Source organism: Pectinophora gossypiella, chromosome 8 (assembly GCF_024362695.1).
Source record: "Pectinophora gossypiella chromosome 8, ilPecGoss1.1, whole genome shotgun sequence".
NCBI lineage: Eukaryota > Metazoa > Arthropoda > Insecta > Lepidoptera > Gelechiidae > Pectinophora > Pectinophora gossypiella.
The window spans coordinates 15250367-15275034 of NC_065411.1; the positions used below are offsets into that span (position 1 = coordinate 15250367).

Sequence of the window (24668 nt, forward strand, 5' to 3'; positions counted from 1 at the left end):
CTGGAAAGTCGCTCATTAGTATTAAAATCCTTGGACTTCTTTTGTGGTTCGGATTATATATAAATATTTTTTTAATAATTATTATTTTAAACTTAGTTTATCCTTAGTCTTCGTTTTGTAATAAGGCGGTAATTTTTCGCTAAACATACATACATAAACACACATCTATTTCCTTAACGTAAACCTTACTCACGTAAGTATGGAATTCCATTTGCTTCGATCCTGAAATACTTCCTTTGCTTGCTTGTTATCGCTGAAAACCCATTCAATCAGTTGTTTCAAAGCATATAAGTAAGCATAGAAGTGTATGATGGGTTCCAGCGGAGCAGTCGGCGATGTTAACTATTCCAGCAGTAATTTAATGAAATAACTGCCAACCATCGACTAGGAAACGCCGCCGATTGCTGCCGGCTGTAGTCGCTGTCAGAAGCTTTAGAGTTTTAAGGGTGCTTCGCCACGAGGCTGAAGCGTTGCAACAGCTCTGCAGTTACGCGCCGAAACTAATCCTGCGCGAACGATACTTTATGGTCGGAAAGCCGATTTATATTTAATTAACAACATATTGCTGCTAATTCCTATAAACACCATCTAATTTTATTTTAAGTTATATCTGTCATTTTCTTATCCGCCGAAAAGGAAAGGGACGGGTAATCGACAAGCGTAAAATTTATGGAACACACGTCAATTTTAAGCACAAATCTAAAACAACCGTCTAAATTTTTTACATATTGGCTAATAACCCGCTAGAATTATGTTGATAGCACACGTCAAACGGTTTGCATACCAGCAAGATACCTTTTTGATTCGTCCGGGTTATTCATTCATTTACTCATTCTTTCTAAAATTAAGAGCTGTCAATCATCCGTCCCTTTCCTTTTCGGCGGATAAGAAAATGACAGGTATAACTTAAAGTAAAATTAGGAGGTGTCTGCAGGAATCGGGGCCATTATACACACGACATATTATTAATAACATCGTCACCTTATAGTGAAAACCACTTACAACATGACGTACGTCGATATACAACATAAATCAGTGACTTACTTTAGTCATAGAGTAAGGAATAGTAAATACTACGTATAGAACGGCAACTCTCCGCTCCCCACCAGCGTCTGAGCTAGGTTTACCTCACCCCCTCGGACAGTTTAGACTTGAATCGCATGGCGTCAGACGCCACACACACAGATGCGTGTGTACGATATTGTCAATGTGTAATGTCTGTGTAAAATGAGGTTGTTTGTATGAAGTGTCCGGGGTGTGCTTTAGTCTTAAAGGGCCATAAACTACTAAGGAGCAAGGGAGAGAGCGCGCAGACTGTATCTCGCTTGCACTAACGCGTTAGATGGCACACGGTAAGAAAGAAATTGTTGTATGGATGTATGGAGTAAGACCCTTAAGGTCTGAATTCCATCAGAAACCCGCTCTTCTCTCCCAAATCGCACCATCTCCCAGAGCCGTCGCATCAAAGAGCGTTTCTCTGGAGTTCCTATTGTAATATTACATTTTCCAAGTTAATTAACTCGAAAATATTTGTAAAACAATAAATACTTTTTGTGAAAATTGAACCGACGCGGGCACAATTACGACTTAATTCAGCAGTCTTTGAACTCCCGCGTTCTTGGAATTCGTAAAACTTTAAATTGATAATTTGTCTGCTGAAATTTATTCCTAAGTAATTAATGTTATTTTATTAAAATGTAGGATGACTGTGACGATGGAATGAACGGTACAGATTGTGTGTGAGTGAGATGGCCTGAGAGGGGAAAGAGGGGAAGGAAGGGGATAATGGCGGATGGTGTGCGACGACGTGTGTGATGAACATTTTGTAAAAATAGTGGAAAAGAATAATAAACTCAGTGTCTCAGTGAACATACCTAACGGATTTTATTTTCTATACCCAAACTCAATTTCTATACCCAAACTCAAAATATATTCGAACAAACTCTTTCTTTGCTTCTTAATACAGGGTGCTAGTGACATCGTAACGAAAACTTTAAGGGTTGATTCAGACCATGATTCAGATTTAATGTCAAGTGGAATTTTCAATGCAAACGTATAAAATTTAATAAGTATAATTTAATAAAAAAAAATGAAAAAAATGGCACGACAATGAAAGAAAAAAAGTAATTTAAAAAATTAAACCGACTTCGAAATCTCGATCGTTATACGATGGTTGATGGATATGTCTCACCACCTATCACGTTGGTGAAAGCTCGGTGCTCATGCTGCATGTTGCGTGTCGACGCACCTACTTACCCGCGTACTTGCGGGAGCGCAGATTTGCATCATCGTGCGGGTTTTTACGCACTCACGCGCGTAGGGGCGTTTTCTAGATTAACGCACGGCGGCTCTCATTTCATTCAAAGCCGTTCCAAAATCACGCGCGGCACTGCGAGATTCAGTGTGTCTTGCGTCTCGCCCCACCCCTACGCGCGGGGGTGCATGTTTCTCCGCTTGTATGCGCGTGATCCGCATGAACGCGCGTGGATGCATTTTCTGTGTGTTAGACTGTGCGTGTTTTCTATACAAACGGAGATACTTACAAGCAACGGAAGAACACGCATCCACGCGCTACGCTGCATCATTCGGGGCAGTGTGACAATCGCCTAATTAGTTCATGCCTTTGACTACCCCGATTGAGGTATAGTCGTGAGCTTATATTATGTTGCTTCGAACGTGTAAAGTAGGACGTTTATTTAACATTTATTTACTTTTTAATTATGTGCATGTATTTTGTGTTTCATCTCGGCGCCTTAATGGCCAGTCAAGTTTTGTAAACGTTATTAAATTACTTTTTTTCTCATAAAAACCGAGCTTGAAGAGCATTTACTCTGTTTTTAATAGACATCTTTTCATTACCGGCCGCGGAAAATGATTTCGGACTTCGTTATTTGCTATGGTTTCGCTTGTTTTTGGCAATACTTTATAACCGCCTACCGTCCGATGTAAAACGTATTCACTCAGATCGATCGTTTAAAGGTAACCTTTCTAATTATGTAATATTTTACTTAAAACATCCTATAACTTTGTTTCTGCACAGCATCATAATCATAAATATTATTAAGTATGTAAGCATTATTTTTTCTTGTGTAAGTTATATAAACCTAGTATTATTCTTCATTCTATGCTTATGGCTTAGTCTTGAAGTATGGTTTTATCGTCATCTGTACAGACAAAAAATATACGACTACGCAAGGTAATGACTCCGCCTATAGGTAGGTATAGCAAAGACAGGCCGGGTAATGGTTGCAGCCTCGTATTTTCCAGGGAAATCATATTTTTGCTTAATTGTCCGTTTAAACTTAAATTATTTGCCCTGCTATACTTTTTTGATAATAAATGGTATTTAATTTCGCGAAATAGCCCCTCGGTATGAAGTTACTAATTAAGATTACTTTTATTACCTTTTTGATGTTTTATCTCTTGTTTTTTTTGTTTTGGTTTTCTCCGAAGGGCAAGGCAAAGGGAACTATGCTCATACAGCCAAGTCTTATGTATTTTTTTTCTAGATGATGATTAATGAAATGGTAAAAGGTGATGACTATGAATGATGAAACCTAAGCCCCCACCCTCAGAACAGACTATTACTCTGAATCCCAAACGAATGAACTCAAAAGTCCGCATAAACTTTCGAGTTATGAAGCGGCTTCTTACCACGAAGCGAAAATAGATAGGTAGGTACACTTAGTTTATTGAATATTCCGATATAATGACACTATCGCGAAAGTTTTCCGACTAACTTAATGCGATCATTAACCACAAAACACCGCTTCGAATTAAATATTTTGATTATTCAATGAAGAAAGCAACCATGTCGTTCACGTTCCCGCCAAAATGCCATTTTATCTCTTGTACCAGACGTACTTGCTACAATTTTTTTTTCGCTTTCTACGCATTGGCATTGGAACAATGTTGGTTGAGAGCATGGTATAAGCAGACCAGTGGGCCTAGCATCGTAAGCACGCGACTCTTTCTCGCCGCGACAGAGATCGTCTGTCTCTTTCTGTGCAGTACTGTGATTCGATTCAATTCGTTGAATTTATTATCAATATGTATGCAATAAGCACATAAATCAAACACGCAGTTTCCGAATCGCCAAAAGGCGCCATTTCTCTGCCAAATTTGCTTAGGATTTGTTTACTATACACAAACCAGGCACTAGGCATCACAAAGACCGCAAACACCAGTACCTCTATAACGAACAGTTTACTCACTCAGCATCACACATATCCATCTACAAACAAACTCAGTTCAGAATCCATGTCGAAATAGAGTAGACGCAGTCAAGCGGCGTACCTGCAGTGAGTAGATTTTGCGTTTGGATTGACAGACATTTTGACGCTACATACATAAACTTACGCCTATTTCCGTGAGTTTTTTATTTAAGCAGAGACTATGGAATTCCATTTGCTTCGATCCTGACACGCTTCTCTTGCATCCTCCACATTCATCAACCGTTTCATACACACACGCCGGTTCAGAGAAGATCGTACTATTTTTTTTCTAAGGACATCTCCAATTTGGTCAATATACGACCTTCAAGGTCTTCCTCTGCCAGCCCTACCATCAACCTTCGCTTTATAAACCGCTTTCGTAATCCTATTATCCTTCATCCGCTCTACGTATCCAAACCAACTTAACATTCCTTTCTCAATCTTAGTCACTATATTGTCTCTTACATCACATTTCTCTCTCTCTCTCTCTCACACACACACACACTCTTACCACACTGTTTCATTTTAACACTACATTGAATCATTGCCTATTTCCATTAGTTTCTCAGTCCCTTTAGTTTCCCTTAGTCAACTGTCAGGATTATGGCCAAGATGATTATTAAACAACATGAAACATACCAGAGCTTTTCTCTTCATACTAGAATCCTAGTATACGTAAATGGTAAATTATAATCACCACCTATCACGTCGGTCTAACAGAAAGCTCTAACAGGTGTCCATACTTAGTCCATCTCGCGACGGATGTTTTGACTACCACAATTGGGATATAGTCGTGAGCCTATGCTGTTATGTGTGTTATTTCTACAACTCAAATTCAAATTCAAAAATATCTTTATTCAGTAGGTAACATACAGTGGCGTAGCGTGCCTTGTCGGGGCCCCGTATAAAAATTTTTTTGGAGGCCCTTATATGGAGGTAAAGATTTTTCACAAAAGAAAAAAAAATATTGTGAGAAGAAATATTTATTTATCACATAATTTACCCATTTTACAAATAAAAATCGAATTTTAAATATTCACTCTCCTTGCCTTTTTTTCGGCAAACTGATTTATTAAATCATTTATGGCTGATGATGATTTTAGTTTTTCTAAAGTTTCTGCCTCTATGGACAATAGTGAGATGTCTGACAGCCGTCCTTACACACTTTGGGGGCCCCCGTATAATTTATACGGCAAATACGGCGGTAGCTACGCCCCTGGTAACATAGTTACACTTTGAATCGTCAATTTTACATTTAAACGTCTCATCCGCCTAAAACTACTGCAGCTTCTCACAACCTGTATAGCCGGGGAAAAGAAGCTGCAAGAAAAACCTCGGCACAGGGCCCTAGATGTTCTTTAAAAAATAAAAATAAACATAAAATATTGGTATACAATTGAGTAATTTAGCTGCCTAATATCAGTTCTCAGACAGTTAATCCCATGCATTCATTCATTCATTCTATAACTTACTCAGATCACCTTCTCTCACATCATGACATCATCTCCTAGCCATAACGATAAAACGGGATAACCTGTTTTTACAGGATCCGCTTACCTAACCTGAAAATTTGACAGAGGTCCTATATTTTACCAGGATCTGCTTACCTAACCTGAAAATTAGACAGGTCCGGTTTTTTTACAGGATCCGCTTACCTAACCTGAAAATTTGACAGGTCCGCTTTTTTTACAGAAGCGACTGCCTGTCTGTCCCTCCACCCAGCGAAGGGAAAACCAGCCCATTTACAGGTTAACCCATAACGTTCTAATATAACTCGATGAAACGTGGAAACTTGGTTCATCGTGCGATGCTGGAATATACGACGGGACGATGATGAGGATGTGCCAATGCCATTTGCGATGGGGACATTAGACCCATGGGTCTTAAAACGATTTTTTTTATATATTTACCTTCTTCTTCTATCGTGTGGGTTGTGAGGTGGAGTACCAACCTCATCAACCCTGGTGTCAGTGTTACTATTGAGCCGCCAAGGCCTACCTACCCCTAGGCCTATTTACCTGTTTTGATGTGACGTCACAACGCGCCTTATCTAAGCAACTAATCGTGACTGACTTTGGAAACTGACGTATCTGCAATTTTTTGCTAAAATAATTTGTACGTTATAGCTGGCGAGGAACCCTCTATATTTTTTAGTGAACGTAGCCTGGAAAGTCTCTCATTTGTCGGAGTCAAAAGTAGCCAAGCTCAGCTCCGTTTCAATTGCTCACTCCTCAGGCGCCAATTAAAATAGGTCATTAAAGAAATTTGTCACTGAGAGTGCAGATTCCCTTCTCGGACAATTTTCGTGTCAGACACTGGCTGGCGCAGTCTAGATTTAATAGTGTTCCATTTAGAACCTGACATTCCGAGAAGATCCAGTGCCGCCTGCACAATATCAGGGCCCACATTCTGGTGGGACCCGATAATATTTGCTTATACTCATATTAACGGCCTCCGTGGTCCAGTGGTTGGGCGTTGGGCTCACTGTCCGGAGGTCTGGGTTCGAATCACGGTGGGGACATATCACAAAAATTACTTTGTGACCCCTAGTTTGGTTAGAACATTACAGGCTGATCACCTGATTGTTCGAAAGTAAGACGATCCGTGCTTCGGAAGGCACGTTAAGCCGTTGGTCCCGGTTACTACTTACTGATATGAGTCATGTCAGGGGCCTTTGGCGGCGCAATAGTAATTCTGATACCAGGGTTGATGAGGTTGGTAATCCACCTCACAACCCACATGATAGAAGAAGGTACTTATGTTTCATTCTGGATTGATATTCCTCAAAAAACCTGATCAGCAAGTAAATGAGAAGGTTTTTTTTTCAACTATCTGTCAATACTGACATTCCGAGGAAGATCCAGTAACGTCTGCACAACAAATCAGGGCCCACATTCTGAATTGATATTCCGTAAGGATACAGTCTCCGCAAAATTCTTTTGTTGCGAGTTTTTGGTGACAATTCTTTTCCTTTTTTAAGCATATTACGATATTTCTCTGAGTACCGTTTATTGTACACGACCGGAGACTGGGCCCTTAACAAAACTGATAGCAACAAATTGAGAAAAAGCTTTTTTATCGACTATCTGTCAATACTGTGCGTTGGTAATTTAACAGTTATGTATGTTAAGTAGTCTTTTTACTTTTTAACATGACCCTTTATTTTCATATGCCCTTAGGCCCCGGAATGTACTAAGACGGCCCTGGGAAGATTTTTGTTTCGCGCTTCCAACGAGACAAACAAAGTCACGTATTATTAAATTTCCCCCCACTTTTAAATTTTAAATTTCAAAACCCGACCATTTACTCAGTACACTTTTGAAATATCAAAAATATCACGTCTTGTCGCGTGCTGATAAAAATTTCCACCACGTTTTTAGCAGAAATCTCTAACTCGGTGTCTAAAGAGCTTTCTGACGGTATTATATCTGGCCCGCGTTTCTTTTAGCTGGCGCGAAGTGATAGCATTGAGCGAGTTGACAAATACTATACTAAAAAGTTCCTACGCGTATCTACTAAGTACTTAAACAATGCTTCTATGTACATCTTTCCAAAGCTGTCTTTTACATAATAAAGTCCAAATATTTATAAACTACATCAGCATATATTATATTTAACACTGTGTGAGGAGTACTCTAAACCGCTCATAAACGCTGCACATTTCCCGCACCGATGAAACCAATTATAATGCAGCTTAAAACTGTACGTGGTACGCTTTGGAGCGACTTGCAGGGATCGCCCGGTGTGTGATCTTAGATGATGTACGGCTGCGCTTAGAGAAATTAGATTGCCTTGCAGATTCCATGCATCATGTTCACGCGACGAAAGAAAAGCTTAACCCTTTCACGGGCAGAGACCATGGGTTCATAATATGAACGTCATTAGACGTTCTGTCCTAAAAAGTGTTAAAAGTGTTATAGAGGCCACATCATCGTAAAAAGCAATATTGCTATTTGACATTAGTTTGAAGTCTTTACTAACATAGTTGGCTGACCATTATACACGGCGATCGCGTTAGTCTAACAGAAGGCTCGGTGAGACGTGTGGGTTCTAAGTTCATCTTGCGATTGATGTACAATAAGCTGCAAAAGTCCAATCAGTATCTTGCAAATCAAGAAATTAACTGGTTACTTGTCGTTTCTGTAATAAACCAAAAACACCTACAAAAACATTTATAATAATAACAATTAATGGTTCATAATTTTTGCGTGCTATTGCCGCAAACCTAAAATTACAATAAGTAATAAATAATTATTCTTTATTATTAATGATTTAATAATAAATGACATTAAATACTTTGATTTATCGTATTTGTTTCTGATAACAAAGTTATGGTTAAGACAACTAGGGAAATTGCTTATTATGCCAAATATGCGTTATGCGTAAAGACCATTATGCGAAATGACTATTATGCTAAACATTTTATGCCATTCGACATTAGGATAGAAAATGATAAGCATACGAAAAAAGGGGCACCCGAATTGCTTCTATGTGGCCTTTTTAACCCTGCAGGATATTTCATGCTCCTTTTCTTGCTTGTAAGCAAGAATTGTGATTGGGTGGGAGTAAATAAAAAACATTGAACGCGTTCAGCTGGGTTATCTTCCGAGCCTGTCGTAAAAGTGACAGATATATTGTGTCCTTTGTTTTCAACCACGATGGGCAGTAATAAAAGCTATGGACTAATCAGCTGTCACCAAACTCAGATATAAAACTTACTAAAACTTATTGCAAATGATAATGTTTATGAGGTAGAATCTTGAGTTGGTGTTATTTCACGATTCTAGTTTTGTTTATAGCCTATATTTTATATCCCAATGCTGGACAAAGGCCTCCCCTTCTCTTTCCAACCACGTCCCACCTTTTTTTATCTTAACTGTTTTCGAGACAATAATTCCAAAACCGATACAGTGTTAATCTTCCATCAACTTCGTCCCCGATTCGGATTACAGCCTTGAATTTGCATGAATATGCAATTATAATTTTAAATTGAAACCCCCGTCAACCTTCACTAGGTTTATCTTATAAAATTGTGGCGCCATGTTTGCGATACATTGAATTCCCCGTGAACACGGTACGGCTGGGTGGTCTGCGGGCTCAATTTGTCGCTCCACTGTGCCCAGCACTAGTGGTGTCGTCGATATATCCAACCATACAGTCTATCGATAGTCGACTGTCGGCGACGTATCCGACAATACAGTCTATCGATAGTCGACTGTCGACGACATATCCGACTATACAGTCTATCGATAGTCGATTCGTCCCTGACACCGCATAAGGGCGTATCTCAGTTTTTTGCAAAAATGAGTTATTTATACCATTTTGATCGTCTAAACAAGATCTATAACGTCGCAAAAGGGTGTAGCTTTAATCACAGTATTTAAGAATTTAAGGGAAGGGCTTATCTCAAATCACGTAAAAAAAGAGCAATGCAAAAAGACGTAATTGAAATACGCCATTATGTCGTACTTCTTCAACTTGAGATACGCCCTTTCTCAGTGACTTCATTATCGTTTATTTGTTTAGTTGCGCCCGCATGAAGTAAATATCTTCCGGTGTTATTAACGAAATATATATTTTTAAGTGCCTCCAAGTAAAATTTTGTGTGCCATTGAATGTCCAACACACAGGTAAGTTGTAAAAATTCAGGTAATCCTTTGACTTCTAATAAAGAAGATAATGAAAATGATTATGACAATTTAAACCATCTTTCTGTTTCATCCATTGCACTGTCGACATCTGAAGTAGAAACCTCAGACAGTATGATGGCAATTGCCAGTTTTATTACTTTCAGCTTAACTAATTTCGACGATGAAGATTTACGTGATTTAAGTAGGCTTGAATTTATAGAAAAAGACACAGCAATGCTTCGTACAGACAACCAAATTTTTTCCAATACCATACAACCAGTCTTAGATGTCACAACAGAAAAAAAACATTTTATTCAAATCAAGTCTTGGAACAAACAAAAATGAAAACAAGAGTTTTCCTGATAATATTCAAAACCTGTTAAAAATTCATGAAAATATGAATTCAGCTCAGCAAGTGGTATGTAAGATTATAGATCGTGATTACGAAGATGCTGAAACTTTCTGACCTCTAATAGTTTTACGCCTGAATTGTTTGGAGACCTCGGTGACCTAAATGATCCTGACTACATGCCTGAGTATATGACGTCTCATAAATCACCAATATATATATATATCTGCTCCAGATTGCAACAACCACCAATCATGTGAAGTAGGACATTGTAAAGAAGTTGAGCTAATGTTTTCGATGCTCCGTTCTTCTCTGCAAAGTGCATTTCGAAGAAGACGATCTACAATGTACAACGCATGGATCCAAAAACTTGCACAACATAGGCTACGGAAACGATGTATATGTACCGAAATCATGTGAAGTCACAGATTGAATGAATGAAGTATTCAGCTCGTGTCATCGATGCTCTATCTAGACACGCGGTAGCGTGTCAAACCAAGTTCAAGAAACAGAACTGGCGAGCCACACCGTGTGTAATATTACACGAACCATTTGGAGCCACTTTTGACATCCTCATAAATCAAAAACTTTTTCACATAAACTTATCAAATTTGGCTCATATATTGAGACTTGCGAGGTACATATGTGTTCTAAATTTCATAAGCTTATCTCAAACAGTTATTTACTATTTACGGTTATTGACTGACTGACTGACCTATATATTAAAACTCTAACCCAGTTCCAGATGACCAAGAGAGTTAAAATTTGGTATGCAGATAGGTAATTAGATGAATACAAAGGAATACATAAGAAACTGGCTTTTCTTTTTTTTTCAAAAACATAAATGTGATATGAGAGCCAAGTTCAATATAATGATAAATGCCTTGGTTGTTGACTTCAACGACAAAAGAAGTGAGATCTAAATGGGTGCCAAGTTCAATGGTCAGTCCTGGAATTTATGTATAAGTAACACTATAACATATATCATATCTTCTTATAACATAAGATAATGTATTGCAGCCTAAGGTCTGTCTGAAATTTTGATCTCTTTAGTTTTAAGAATATTTTGTTTCTTAATTGCACAGATCTTAGATCTTTATTGTTTTTGTTTTTTTTTGTACACGATATAAAATATTACATATGAAAGTACATTTAAACACAGACACACACACACACACACACACACACACGCAATCGCTTTTATATACAAACAAACAAACACATAAATACATACAAACGCGTACTCACACACGCACATTTTAACTTCTTATGTTCCTACGTTCCGTATTTTTAAGTGTTTTTAAATGATGACAAATTGTGTTTTCGACATCAACTATAAATAATTTGCCGTTCGTAATGAATTTGTTTTATTTAAAATATAGGATAATTAGTAACACTTTCTACTTGCACCCATATTCAACTCTCCATACCTATTAAAAGCGGCGCCACAAAGGGGCGTAAGTGACTTTCAGGCCTTTTTTTCAGGAAACCATGCATTTTCCGGAAGTGTAAGAACTATAAATCTATGCCTTAATTCAACCTTTATCCACCTTATAAATTTCATGGCTGTATCTATATTACTTTAGATTTTATGAACTGAAAACCTGAGGAACTCGGAGAAAAAAACAGTTTTTACGCTCTCCTGAAAAGTTAGAAAAACTGAGATACGCCCTTATGCTTTGTCAGGGACGGATTATCGAAGACAACACGGTACACGTTAGAGCAAAAAATCGAGCCAGCATATTATGTCGATCGAGTCGACAGTTACAATGACAACACTGATGGGCAGTCTATTTTCAACGAGACAATTCTATTTAAAAACCAGCCCAAATACAGATTAGGTCATAGGGTCATACATCTCTAAAACACATTTATATGTAAATGGTTGTTAATGTTTCACTTTACTGAGCATAATTGGGTGTTTGACTGGGTCAGAAATAAATTATAATTTAAATCTAGAAATAGAAGCCAATCTAAGATGACTAAAAATCAGTCTCATTTTACTTTTCGACTTATTTTCGAATTTTATTTATGAATTAAGTAACAATGAGTACGACTTTTGCTCGCTTTTATTGATGACGTCACAGGACAGTATTTCCAAACAAACTCCAAAGAAAACTTTCGTTTTGACGTTTCCTAAGAAGCATCTCATTTGACTAAGTTTTCAAATAGCCTATTATTATGATACTAATTTATGATCCAAACATGAATCCAAAAAAAATATTCGAAAATTGATTCAGACCAGTGACTTGAACTTGCGGTCTCACAATGAGAGTCAAGCGGTCTACCAACTACCACGGCTACCACGTCTCTGAAATTGAAATCCCCGTCACTACTTCCAGACAATTTACCTTTTAAAAACGTGGCGCCATGTTTGTAATACATTGAATGTACCGTGAACAAGCACGGCTGGGTGGCCTGCGAGCTCAATTTATCGCTTCACTGTGTCCATCACTCTAGTGTTGACTACAATCGATAATAATATCGATAAAAACTAATTTGATAGCGGACCCGCTGTTCACACGCGCATTATTCAATCACAATATGGTGGCTATGACACAGAGAGACAGAGAGAAGTTGGAAACGTTTGAGATGTGGTGTTGGCGAAGGATGGAGGGTATAAGCTGGACTGAAATGGTGTCAAATGATAAAGAGTTGAATAAACGAAAACCATAATGAAGACTATAGAGAACCGGAGAGGAAATATGATTGGCAAACTGATACGACACGATTCATTTATAACAAACATTATAGAAGGAAAAATTGAAGGGAAGAGAGGAAGGGGTAGACCTAGGATAACATATTTTATGAAACAAATAAAAGAGAAGGTGCAGGTCGTGTCGTATCGGGAGGTGAAGGTTTTGGCGGGAAGAAGAGAGGAATGGCGATTACTCCACCGACAAGAGTGCAGCTCTTAAATAGAGAGAGAGAGAGAGAGAATATGATGGCAGTGATCGATGTATTCCACTGCTCTCAGAGTGAATTCACAAGTACTACGTATACTGTTTGTAGTTTGTTATAGGTCCTAATTTTTAGTTAATTTAAGATCGTACTTATTATATAAGTTATACGAGTCGTAGTAGCCCAGTTGGTAGAACGCTTGCCTCTCACTTTGGGGTCGCAAGTTCGAATCCAGCACAAGCCTAAACCAATGATTGTCGAATTTGTTTTCGCATTCATGAAAATGATTGTCACGTGCTCAGCGGTGAAGGAAAACATCGAGACGAAACCCACATTCCCGAGAAATGCATTTTCGGAGGTATGTGACCTAACCTGTATTAGGCTGGTTTTCCCTTCGCGGGTTGGAAGGTCAGGCTATCGCTTCTGTAAAAAACTGGACCTGTCAAATCGTCAGGTTAAATAAACGGACCCTGTGAAAAACGGGATAATGCTAGGGGGATGACTTATTATAAGTTATACATATAAGATACACTGTCGCATTAGGTATAAACTTGTAATGATAGTTGTAAAATTGAATAAATAAATAAAAAAAGATATCGACTCTACCTACTACCCGGGAAGATACGGCAAACTATGCCATACTGCTGTTTGATAAGCCACAATAGAGCTTGCAGCAAAACGTGACAACTATACAGCTACTGTTACCATAAATCACTTCATTGCGCATAAACAGAACGTACAAACATTTAAAAAACCAAATAAGAACAGTACAAATAAGCCGCCTTGTTGCACTGAAGAAATTTCTTCCAAGCAATCACTACCAGGAATCATCCATGTGCTATAAAGTATTGCTTCTCAGAAGTTCGATAGTTTCGTAGTGGTAGTATAGTCTCGAGTACTAACATGTATATACTGAAATCATGTCACATTAACTTTTTTGACAAATTAAACCGTAAGTCTCATTAAATGTCAAATATGATAGTGCGACAGGGTTCTAAAGTGGCTCATGATTGTACATCATTTTTGAGTTAGTAGCATTAGAGTATTGCGCTAAAAAAATATGTTTTTTTTTGGAATTTGTTTTTTTTTCTTGGCACGTAGGCCAGCGGGAAGAAATGTCTTTCCTAGAGATAAGCTTACCTGTAAGCCTGTACTGTCTGTTTTCTTTGTATGTTTCTTTTGTCTTTTTTGTACATCGATAGGGTGTCAATCGCATCACTACACTACTCGCGGGTGTTGCCAGGTAAATGAATTAAATCTACCATGTGCGGTGTGAATGGGGGCCGGAAGACGGAGTGATTACGCGAGGTTATTTTATTGCGTAATGTGTTGGTAGATGTATCAAAGTACATTTAGCTCGTGAAGTATGCCAGGTAAGTTACAGATTGGTTTCTTTACCTGGTTACTGGTGCTAATTCCAGTAAACACCATCGAATTTTACCGTAAGTTTTATACCTCTCATTTTCCTATCCGCCGAAAAGGAAAGAGGCGGATGACTGACAATGACATACATACATAAACTCACGCTCGTAATCCCTAATGGGGTGGGCAGAGCCACAAGTAATCAAAGGCAACTTGCAGCCACTGTTGATACGATGTCGTAAGCTGGACATGATGAACCTTATGGTGATAGGGGATCAGCCTGTCGCCCATAACATTAGTCCACCATGTTAGACACAATCCCTCTGTCGGTTTTCACGACATGCCCGGGAAGACAAGCAGCTGAACGTTTTCTAAGTTTTTTTATTGACAATGAGTGAATGAATAAATATATCTCGCTGATATGCAACCCGTTTGCCGTGTGCTGGTAACTTAATTCTGTCGGATCATTGGTCGGTGTTTTTCAGAGGGTTGTATTCGATTTCTGCATAAAATTGACGTGTGTTCAATAAATATTATGCCTGTCGGTTATTCGTCCCTTTCCGTTTTGAAGTTAATTTTAAAATGAATCAAGAAGCAAGAGAAGTGTGTCAGGATCGAAGCAAATGGAATTCTATAGTCTCTGCTTACCCCGGTGGGAAATAGGCGTGAATTTATGTATGTATGTGTTTAAAATGAATGACTAACCCGTGCGAATAAAATAAACATCTCGCTGGTATTTATTACCCGTCCCTTTCTTTTTCAACGGATAAGAAAATGACAGATATTATCAGGACAGGAATTAGCTCCAATATATACATAAATACATATACCTACCAATGCAACTCAGATAAGACTCAGATAACGGTTCTTTAAACTTGATTTGAAACTACCTAGAGCTCTCCTAAAATAAATAATTGGAAATAAAAATTCTTAACACTTTATTTATAGTTTAGCTCACACATATATCACAAGCGCACCGAAATTTCAAAACAACCGTCAGAGGCAAGCTAACGTAAATCGTGGCACGAACCACTCTCAATTATTTTCCTAAAGAGCATTAGCACGGAATGCACATGCGGTGCAATTTATGTGTGTCTTCCTTCGGCGTCGCAAGGCGGTGCATTATACGTCGCGTCACACAGGCTAGGTAATATCAGCTGACTTGAAACAACGGAGCTGGTTCTGGATAGAAAGAAAGAAAGAAAGAAACATTTATTACTTCCGGACACCTTCCGGACTCGCGGGCTGCATTCGGTCCGGCCCTCACAACTTTCAAATAATAATAATAATAATAAGTATCCTAACGACACTGACGACCTCCATAGTCCAGTGGTTGAGCGTAGGGCTCACGATCCGGAGGTCCCGGGTTCGAATCCCGGTGGGGACATATCACAAAAATCACTTTGTGATCCCTAGTTTGGTTAGGACATTACAGGCTGATCACCTGATTGTCCAAAAAGTAAGATGATCCGTGCTTCGGAAGGCACGTTAAGCCGTTGGTACCGGTTACTACTTACTGATGTAAGTAAGTAGTCGTTACATGAGCCATGTCAGGGGCCTTCGGCAGCTCAATATTAACCCTGACACCAGGGTTGATGGGGTTGGTAATTAACCTCACAACCCACACGATAGAAGAGAACTCACTGACGCCGGCTGATAGCCGGTTAGACATTGCAACACGTTTGTAAAGGTCTGGGGTAGAGTTCATAGAAAACGCGTATGTAATGTGGCTACCAGCATCGTCACCAGCCCAATAATGTCCCCACTGCTGGGGCACGGGCCTTTCCTATGGATGGATAGGGAGATCGGGCCTTAAAATTCATCACGCGGGTCCAGTGCGGATTGGTGGTTATTAACGACTGCTAATGCAGCCGGGACCAACGGCTTAACGTGCCTTCCGAAGCACGGAGGAGCTCGAGAAGAAAACTTTGTTTTTTTGTGGTCACCCATCCTATGTATGTTTATTTTTATTTTTATCCTATTATATGTTTTTTTTTTTAAAGAACGTCTAGGGCCCTGTGCCGAGGTTTTTCTTGCAGCTTCTTTTCCCCGGCTATACAGGTTGTGAGAAGCTGCAGTAGTTTTAGGCGGATGAGACGTTCGTTATGTAAAAATTGACGATTCAAAGTGTAACTATGTTACCTACTGAATAAAGATATTTTTGAATTTGAATTTGAATATGACCGGCCTTTACGAAAGTTGCTTAACTTCGACAATCTCAGACCTAGCGCGGTTATCGCTGCGCCACCGAGCTCCTCAACTGGCTACCAACATATCAAAACATATTTTTTTCTTTCTTTTTCATGAAGACAGCATCAATTTTTTTTGTAATTTGACGTGTCAACATAACTAAGTTAATCATATTAAAGTGTTTCAACAAATTATATTTGCCCACATTGCGCCCTATAGTGTGTGAGAGGCACCGTTTATAAATAGATTCCTGGCGACAATTTTGAGAGGATTTTTCTTAAAATTTCTGCCTAAAATTGACGTGTGTTCTATAAATATGCTTGTCAATTACATGTTCCTTCCTTTTCGGTGGATAACAATGAGAGGTATAAATAAAAATTAAACGAGATCGTGTTGGTCGTGAATCAGCACCATTTTAAACTTTAGAAAGGCGAATTCCTTTGCTCCCTCATATAAAATTAAGACTTATAAATATATGCATATATATATGACAATTACAGTGTACAGTCATGAGCAATATAATGTACCCACTTTAGGACTCTGTCGCACTAATATATTTGGCATTTAGTGTTTGGCAGTTCAATTTGTCAAAAAAGTTAATGTGACATGGTACCATAGTGTATACATATTAATGCTCGTGACCGTACATAATGCTATGTACGGTCACGGGCTACAAATTAGTAATTAAATTATTGAAGCAGTCTCTATTTATATGAATAAAATGTGAATTTGCTTATAACTATAAAGTTTAGAATTTGGACTTAAATACACGGTTATATTCCAATTGAAGTAGTCAGAGATACAATCATCGCAAGATAAACTAAGGACCCACAACTCACCGAACTCTTTGTTAGGCCAGCGTGATAGGATGGTCGTGCCAACTGTGTTAGTGAAAACTATACTTAATATAAATTAACACATTTCATCTCGAGCTCCTCCGTGCTTCGGAAGGCACGTTAAGCCGTTGGTCCCGGCTGCATTAGCAGTCGTTAATAACCACCAATCCGCAATGGGCCCGCGTGGTGGTTTAAGGCCCGATCTCCCTATACATCCATAGGGCAGGCCCGTGCCCCAGCAGTGGGGACGTTAATGGGCTGTGCGATTCAGGTAGCGGGTTCGAAAAAGACATACTTGCATATAAAGTAAACAAGCTGTCTTCGGCCTCCTGTGGCATTGTCAAGGGGGAACAATAATGGCAAAGAACATTTGTTAAACATGGTAATGACAGAGGGTCCTGGTAATGAGTGTGGCGTAGGCCGTAGACCATTAACTATAGTGTTTTATGACCTGAAAGTTTATGCTTCTAAATAATACATATTGTGGTGCAGTGGCAATTAGTAACTGCCCCTACCTTATTGCAAGGGGGAATGGTTTGTTATTGATGAGATGCAGTTTAACACTTAACCTAATACAGCAACACGCCTGTATCCCCAAAGGAATAAGGGTAGTCGCAGTTGTTGTCTATGTGTTTTGATATTTAATCAATTTATGTTAAGGCTCCTCCGTGCTTCGGAAGGCACGTTAAGCCGTTGGTCCCGGCTGCATTAGCAGTCGTTAATAACCACCAATCCGCACTGGGCCCGCGTGCTGGTTTAAAGTCCGATCTCTCTATCCATCCACAGGGAAGGCCCGTGCCCCAGCAGTGGGGACGTTAATGGGCTGGTGATGATGATAATGATGATGAAGGCTCATGTTATGCTATGATATCATGTTAAATCATGATATGATAATGATGATGATCTCCGACTGACTCCGACCGATTTCGGCCGGAGTCAGTCCCGGCTCTACACCGTACAGCTCCGCTTTATCCCGCACAGCTCTACTAAGCTCGATACTGCTGTGCCACGTTTATCCCCGCGCACCATACATTTCAATGTAAGTCTTCTCAACTCCGCTAACACTGTTTCCACTGAATCGGAGCGGAGATGAGATGTGTATTTTGACCAATGTGATTGGTCAATTTATATAAGTCTCTGCTCAGCTCCGCGCAGCTCCGCTTCTGTGGAAACACACCCTTAACTCGCGCCGTAAGTTGATATCCCTGCAGTGTATATTAAGTACTAGGTAGTTAATAATAGGTACTTACACCCGTTTATGTACACTCGAATTGATTACCGTCCAGTTAATTATAGGCGCACAATAGACTGGATACAGGCTATTTGTTTTATTAGCAAACTTTGATTAGCTCATGAATATTTATTGGATGCGAAGCTCATAATGAAGTATACCGATTTTGTAATGCGAAGTTTTGGATATTACGGCGTAATTACTTCGTAGGGTGATAAAATTGTATCAGATAGGTGTTTCATTATTTATTTATTTAATACGTTACGTAACAAATCAATCAATAATTCTTTATATCTTAATAATTATTCTCGCAGAAAACAGAAACTCAGGACATGTACAGACGAATAAAATACGCACAAAAGGCGGCCTTATGCTAAACAGCAATTTCTGCCAGGCAGTCTTAGGGTGAAAGTTTATGCATTGGAGTAACAATACATAAAATAGCCCATATAATCTATGCCCCACTGGCTGGAATATTCTCGGAGAGAAAAAAGAGCTTACTCCACTACGCTGCTCCACTGGAGGTTGGTGGAGTTGTTTGGGCTAGTTGCCCGTGGCCAACGGTGATTCAGCCTGCAATGCACTTTCCAAATGAAGGATAGTCTCACAAAATGATTTCGATAATGTCCCCATCAAATATCGAAGCCAAACCTCCAGTTCGTGAGCCTAACGCTCTATCCACTAGACCACGGAGGATAATACGTAACATTGGTACCTTATGTAACTATTTTCTTTTATTTTAGTGCAATAATGTATCAGGACTTTCCAATCGGCGTTCCCCAAAAACACGATAATCTATCTAAATATATAAAAGGAGAAACTGACTGACTGACATATCAACGCACAGCCTAAACGGCTAAACGTAGGCACTTGCAATTTGGAAGGGACGTAGCTTAGGTACCGTAGAGGTGCACTAAGAAAGGAATTCCCGACATTCCCACAGGAACGGGAATTAGCGGGAAAATAATTTTGTATGAAAAAGATCTCTTTTATAACACGCCACGCGGACGAAGTCGTGGGCAAAAGCTATTATAATATAATCGTCGTTTTGTTGATTGGTGCTAATAATGTGAACCCGAATAAGTCATGTAGTTCTGTCAAAATGCGAACAAAGTCACGTGACACGCATGTTAGAGATAAAACAAACTTGTCGATTTCGCCAAAATTTATTGCATCGATCGACAATTTTATCACGTTGAGCATGATAGCTCTTCATGTCGCTTTAGATACATTTTGGCTAATTAACACGTACCCTGGTGGTCGCTTTAGTTATATACATTTTTGCTAAGTAACACGTATTAATTGTACTTACATTATTTTTAGCCATATTCTTTTTTATTGTTTGTCATTGTTACTCGGACCCCGATACCGACCCCGCCGGCGTGGTCGACGATTTCCCTCATTCAGCGCTTATCGCTATCGACCCACTAGGGTCGATTAATTCTTTCATATATTTTTCCTCTCAGACGACGCCCTGAGCCGAGGTTCGCGCCCAACTGGGCGCCCTCAGGCCTGTTGTCTTAAACGTTGTACCGGGTGAGAGCCTTCAGCGCTCCCCATTTGTCCGGCCAAGTATTTAATGCCATCTGCGGCAAATCTACAATAAGTCACGTCAAAAAAAAAAGTCATTGTTACTGCGGGTTGGTGGAAGTGTTTTAATGGCTAATAGCCCAAACCAATGGCTTAACGTGCCCTCCGCAGCACGGAACACGATACACACTCACTCTGTTACCTTTTCACGCATGTTACCACGCATGTTACCTTTGCACGCAAATGCGTGGCTCTTAAATTGATGATGATGAAGTATACTTACCATGGTATTTACAATCCCGAGCAATATCATAAGTTTAATAATAAATAAGTATATACCTTTTAGCTTTCCACCCGAGAATTTGTCTTTGATTTTGGTTATCGCGCGGCATATTGTTACCATTCCCTTTTCACCGACTTAGAGGACGATTTCCTAGATAACTATGTTTTTCCCTTATTCTCAAACTATTATACGAAATCTTATCTAATTCGGTTCAGTAGTTTAAGCGTGAATAGGTAACAGACAGATTTACCTTCGCATTTAAAGATATAGGTATACCTTACAAGACTTTTTTTTACCTTTGATGGTTTTGCTCTTGGCCCAGACCCGAAGGCATTGACGAGGCCTAAGATGGAGCGAGCTCGCCCAGAAGGTGCCTCTTCACTCTGACCTTAAAAGCAACCCGGGTGCTTATATTATATGCATTCGGAAATACAGAAGACGGCAGAAAATTCCACTCCTTATATTTAGAAATGCGCCTATTTTAACGCACTTAGAAACAAATAAGAAAAACGTATCTGTTGTTTGATAGAAAGAGTCATGTTGTAACCTGTATGTTGTTTATTCGGTTGTAACAGACAAATACAAGAGCTAGCTGGAACCGTAATTTATTTTCACAAATCCAATACACAATTTGCATAAACAATGGTGCTGAGGATCTTAACCCGTTCGGAGTTACAAATGAACGCCGGAGAAATATGGTCTGAGGCGAGCACCGTGAAATTATAGCGCCTGCTGCAACAAATTAGCCAATCTGCTCGCTCTTGAGATTGCTATGTTATTCTGATAAGGCGCTTAAACGTTGCCAAGCTTAATGGACAGGCGCCAAACACTTGTCCGTTTAGTATTGTAATAATTTGTAAGCTGGTGGAAGAGGATCAGGGATGCCGTGGTGGCTTCAGAGAACATTTTACTCGAATATAGAATTTAATTATAAGAATTTTTCATAAGTAGTGGTAGTGGGGGGGGGTGTAGGTTGGTGGTAGGTATACCAAGGAATTAGTACCTATTTTCTAGAACATACTCTAACTGATACAAGTGCTGATTCCAGCTGACACCTCCTAATTGTATTTCAAGTTATGCCTATCATTTTTTAATTCGCCGAAATGTTTTTTAACATTTTTTTCTACAAATAAATTTTATTTCAAATGGAAAAAGTATAAAAATAAGTATAAGTAATTAGAACTAAGTACTACTTGTATAATAGGTATCATTATTATATTCTGTGTCATAAGTCATCTTGCAGCCAATTGTTGATACGAAGTCGCATTTGATGGATAATGATGAAAGAAAGAAAGAAAAAATATTTATTCGACATACTTATTGTTTTAACATAATTAACATAAAATAATACAGTTATGAATGTATGCCGAAACGGTTCCACCTCAGCATAATGCCATAGCCTAGACTATGACGCTGGTTTTCAGTGATGTGATGAACCTTATGATGACAAGGGATCAGCCTGTCGCCCATAACAGTTGTCTATAATGTTAGTAATGACACAAACCCTCTGTCGGATTTTACGACATGCCTGAGAAGACAAGCATCTGAACGTGTTCTATATTATTTTACCGCTCCCATTTCAGTACGAGTACTAATATGATACACTTTGAAACCATGTCACATTAACTTTTTTGTCAAATTAAATCGTAAGTCTCATTAAATGTCAAATATAATAGTACGACAGGGTTTTAAAGTGGGTACATGATATTGCTCATCATGACTGACCACAATCTCACCTGATGATACGCGATGATGTGATAGACATGCTTACCTAGAAAGTGCCTATTCACTCTTGCCTTATACTTACCAGGAAACAGATTGGCGGACAGACAATGCCAGATCTTAGCCGTTCGCATTAGAAATGTTACCCCCATTCCTGCAAACACCTCCTAATTTTATTTTAAGTTATACCTGTCATTTTCTTATCCACCGAAAAGGAAAAGGACGGATTATTGACAGTTGTTAATTTTAAAATGAATGAATAACCCGGGCGAATAAAATAGGCATCTGCTGTCAACTTAATTCTGTCGGGTTATTGGCCTATGTACAATTTTAAGAGGGTTGCTTAAGTTTCTGCCTAAGACTGACGTGTTTTCCATAAATTTTATGCCTGTCGATTACCTGTTCTTTTCCGTTTCGGCGAATAAGAAAGTGACAGGTATAAAAGAAAATGACAGGTATAACAGCATCATCATTACTGTGCACATTAGGCATGTATGAGAAGACAATCGTACACATTGATGTACCTAAGTAGGTATTTACTTTCCTTCCTCAGAAGGAATTCGCAAATATTCCTTATCCTCACTACATTTGATTTAATGCAGTGCACGGCCTCAGTTTATCCCCCTATCCTTCAGGAAATCTAAGAACCGGGATATACCGAGTCCCATGGCGATATTTCTTCCTCACACCATGGATTTCGTCACCGTTGAATTATGACCCCCATCCGTTCTTATTTCGAATGTCTTTACTGTGACACAGAAATTGGCCCCATATCTCATGCTACGAAGTGATATGGAAATGTGAATGTGAATTTTCAGGCCTCTGTCGCGTCGTCTTTGATAAAAATAAATGTTTGAAGAATACTATGTTTTTGTTCCACTCAATGTTTGGGAGTTGGGAGAAAAAATATTGTTACGATGAAGATAAAAGTTATTTTAGTTTCCGAGTATTTTAGGAATACGTATTTATAATAATATTATTATCATATAACCTACATCTATACTTCTATGCTAATATTATAAATGGGAAAGTATGTGTGTGTCTGTTCGTTTGTAGTGAGGAGATAGTTCAAGGGATGGAGAGAGACATAGGCTATTTCGTCTCTATCTAACCCCCCGCTTACTTAAAATGGGGGGGTGGAGAAGCTAAAAATTGGTATGCGGACTATTTGTGAGTAACAAAAAAAATCGAGCATCGTTTTTTGTTTTGGAAATTTGCCCCCACAGTTCAAAGAGGGGGTCAAATTTTATATGGGACTTTTCGCAATCTTCAAGGTAGGAAGCTAAAAATTGGTACATTAGCAAAATGGGATCCGTGTTACCCCGAATTTAACGCGAGCGAATCCGCGGGCAAAAGCTATTTAACAACATAATTGGAGTAAGTAATACATCCATCAACACATGCATCAGCTTACATGGAACAGATTAAAGAAAAGGTTAACGTCGTGTCTTATAGGGAAGTCAAGGAATTGGCCTTTGATAGACTCGAATGGAAAATGCTACACCGACAAGAGCGTGGCTCTTAAATTGATGATGATGATGATGAATACATCCATCACAAGATGACGTACGTAAAGCTTTGTGTTAAGTATATTGTTACTATCAGCAATGCGTCTTGTTACTAGAGTAAATAAAGTTTTTTTTTATTGTTATGTACCTACCAGCAAGCTCATTAATCTTACTTTGTTGGCACTCCAATAAAATCGTCGAAAACATCTATCAATGGAACGAACAGGTTTTGGAAAAGAACTAATTTAAAAGCTGGTGAAGTTAGAATGGCCGTTTGTTCGTTCAATTTGAGTTGGGCTCCACTAATGAGGTCGATCCGCACCCCGCTAATGTGATGGGGAACAGCTGCTACTCCTGGAACTCGACCGGGTTTAATTTTATTGATGTTTCTCCTCAAACTCTCACTTTGAGGTCGCAGGTTCGAATCCAGCACAGACCTAAACCAATGGTTGTCGATTTGTTGTCGGTGGGATCATAAATGGTTATCACGTGCTCAACGGTGAAGGAAAACATCGTGAGGAAACCCACATTCCCGAGAAATGCATTTTCAGAGGTATGTGACCAAACCTGTATTGGGCTGGTTTTCCCTTCGAGAGTGGGAAGGTTAGACAGGCAGTCGCTTCTGTAAAAAACCGGACCTGTCAAATCTTCAGGTTAAATAAGCGGACCCTGTGAAAAATGGGATAATGAATCTTCAAGCTAGAGTCAGTGCTGGACTTCTTTCGTGTGGGTTGTGTGCAGTGATTTGCTGTTTCAGGGAATCTTCCCACTTTGGGAATATTAGATTAGATAGAGAAAAAAAACCAGGAAAAAACAAAGTATCGAGATCACGCCCATAGACGTAGTACTGTCCTTGAACGTGTTAAGGGCTCTAGATGGCACGTAACCCATAGCATAGCTTCGGATCACAGA

At 39.1% G+C, this 24668-nt stretch overlaps 1 long non-coding RNA gene across 1 annotated transcript in view; it reads left to right on the forward strand.

Moving 5' to 3' along the window:
• Window positions 1–814: 814 nt before the first annotated feature.
• The window catches only part of LOC126369305 (uncharacterized), a 50169-nt gene continuing 26315 nt past the window's right edge, over window positions 815–24668 (forward strand). Inside the window, exon 1 of the long non-coding RNA XR_007566684.1 lies at window positions 815–924. This is a non-coding gene — a long non-coding RNA (uncharacterized LOC126369305). The remainder of the gene's footprint in view (window positions 925–24668) is intronic.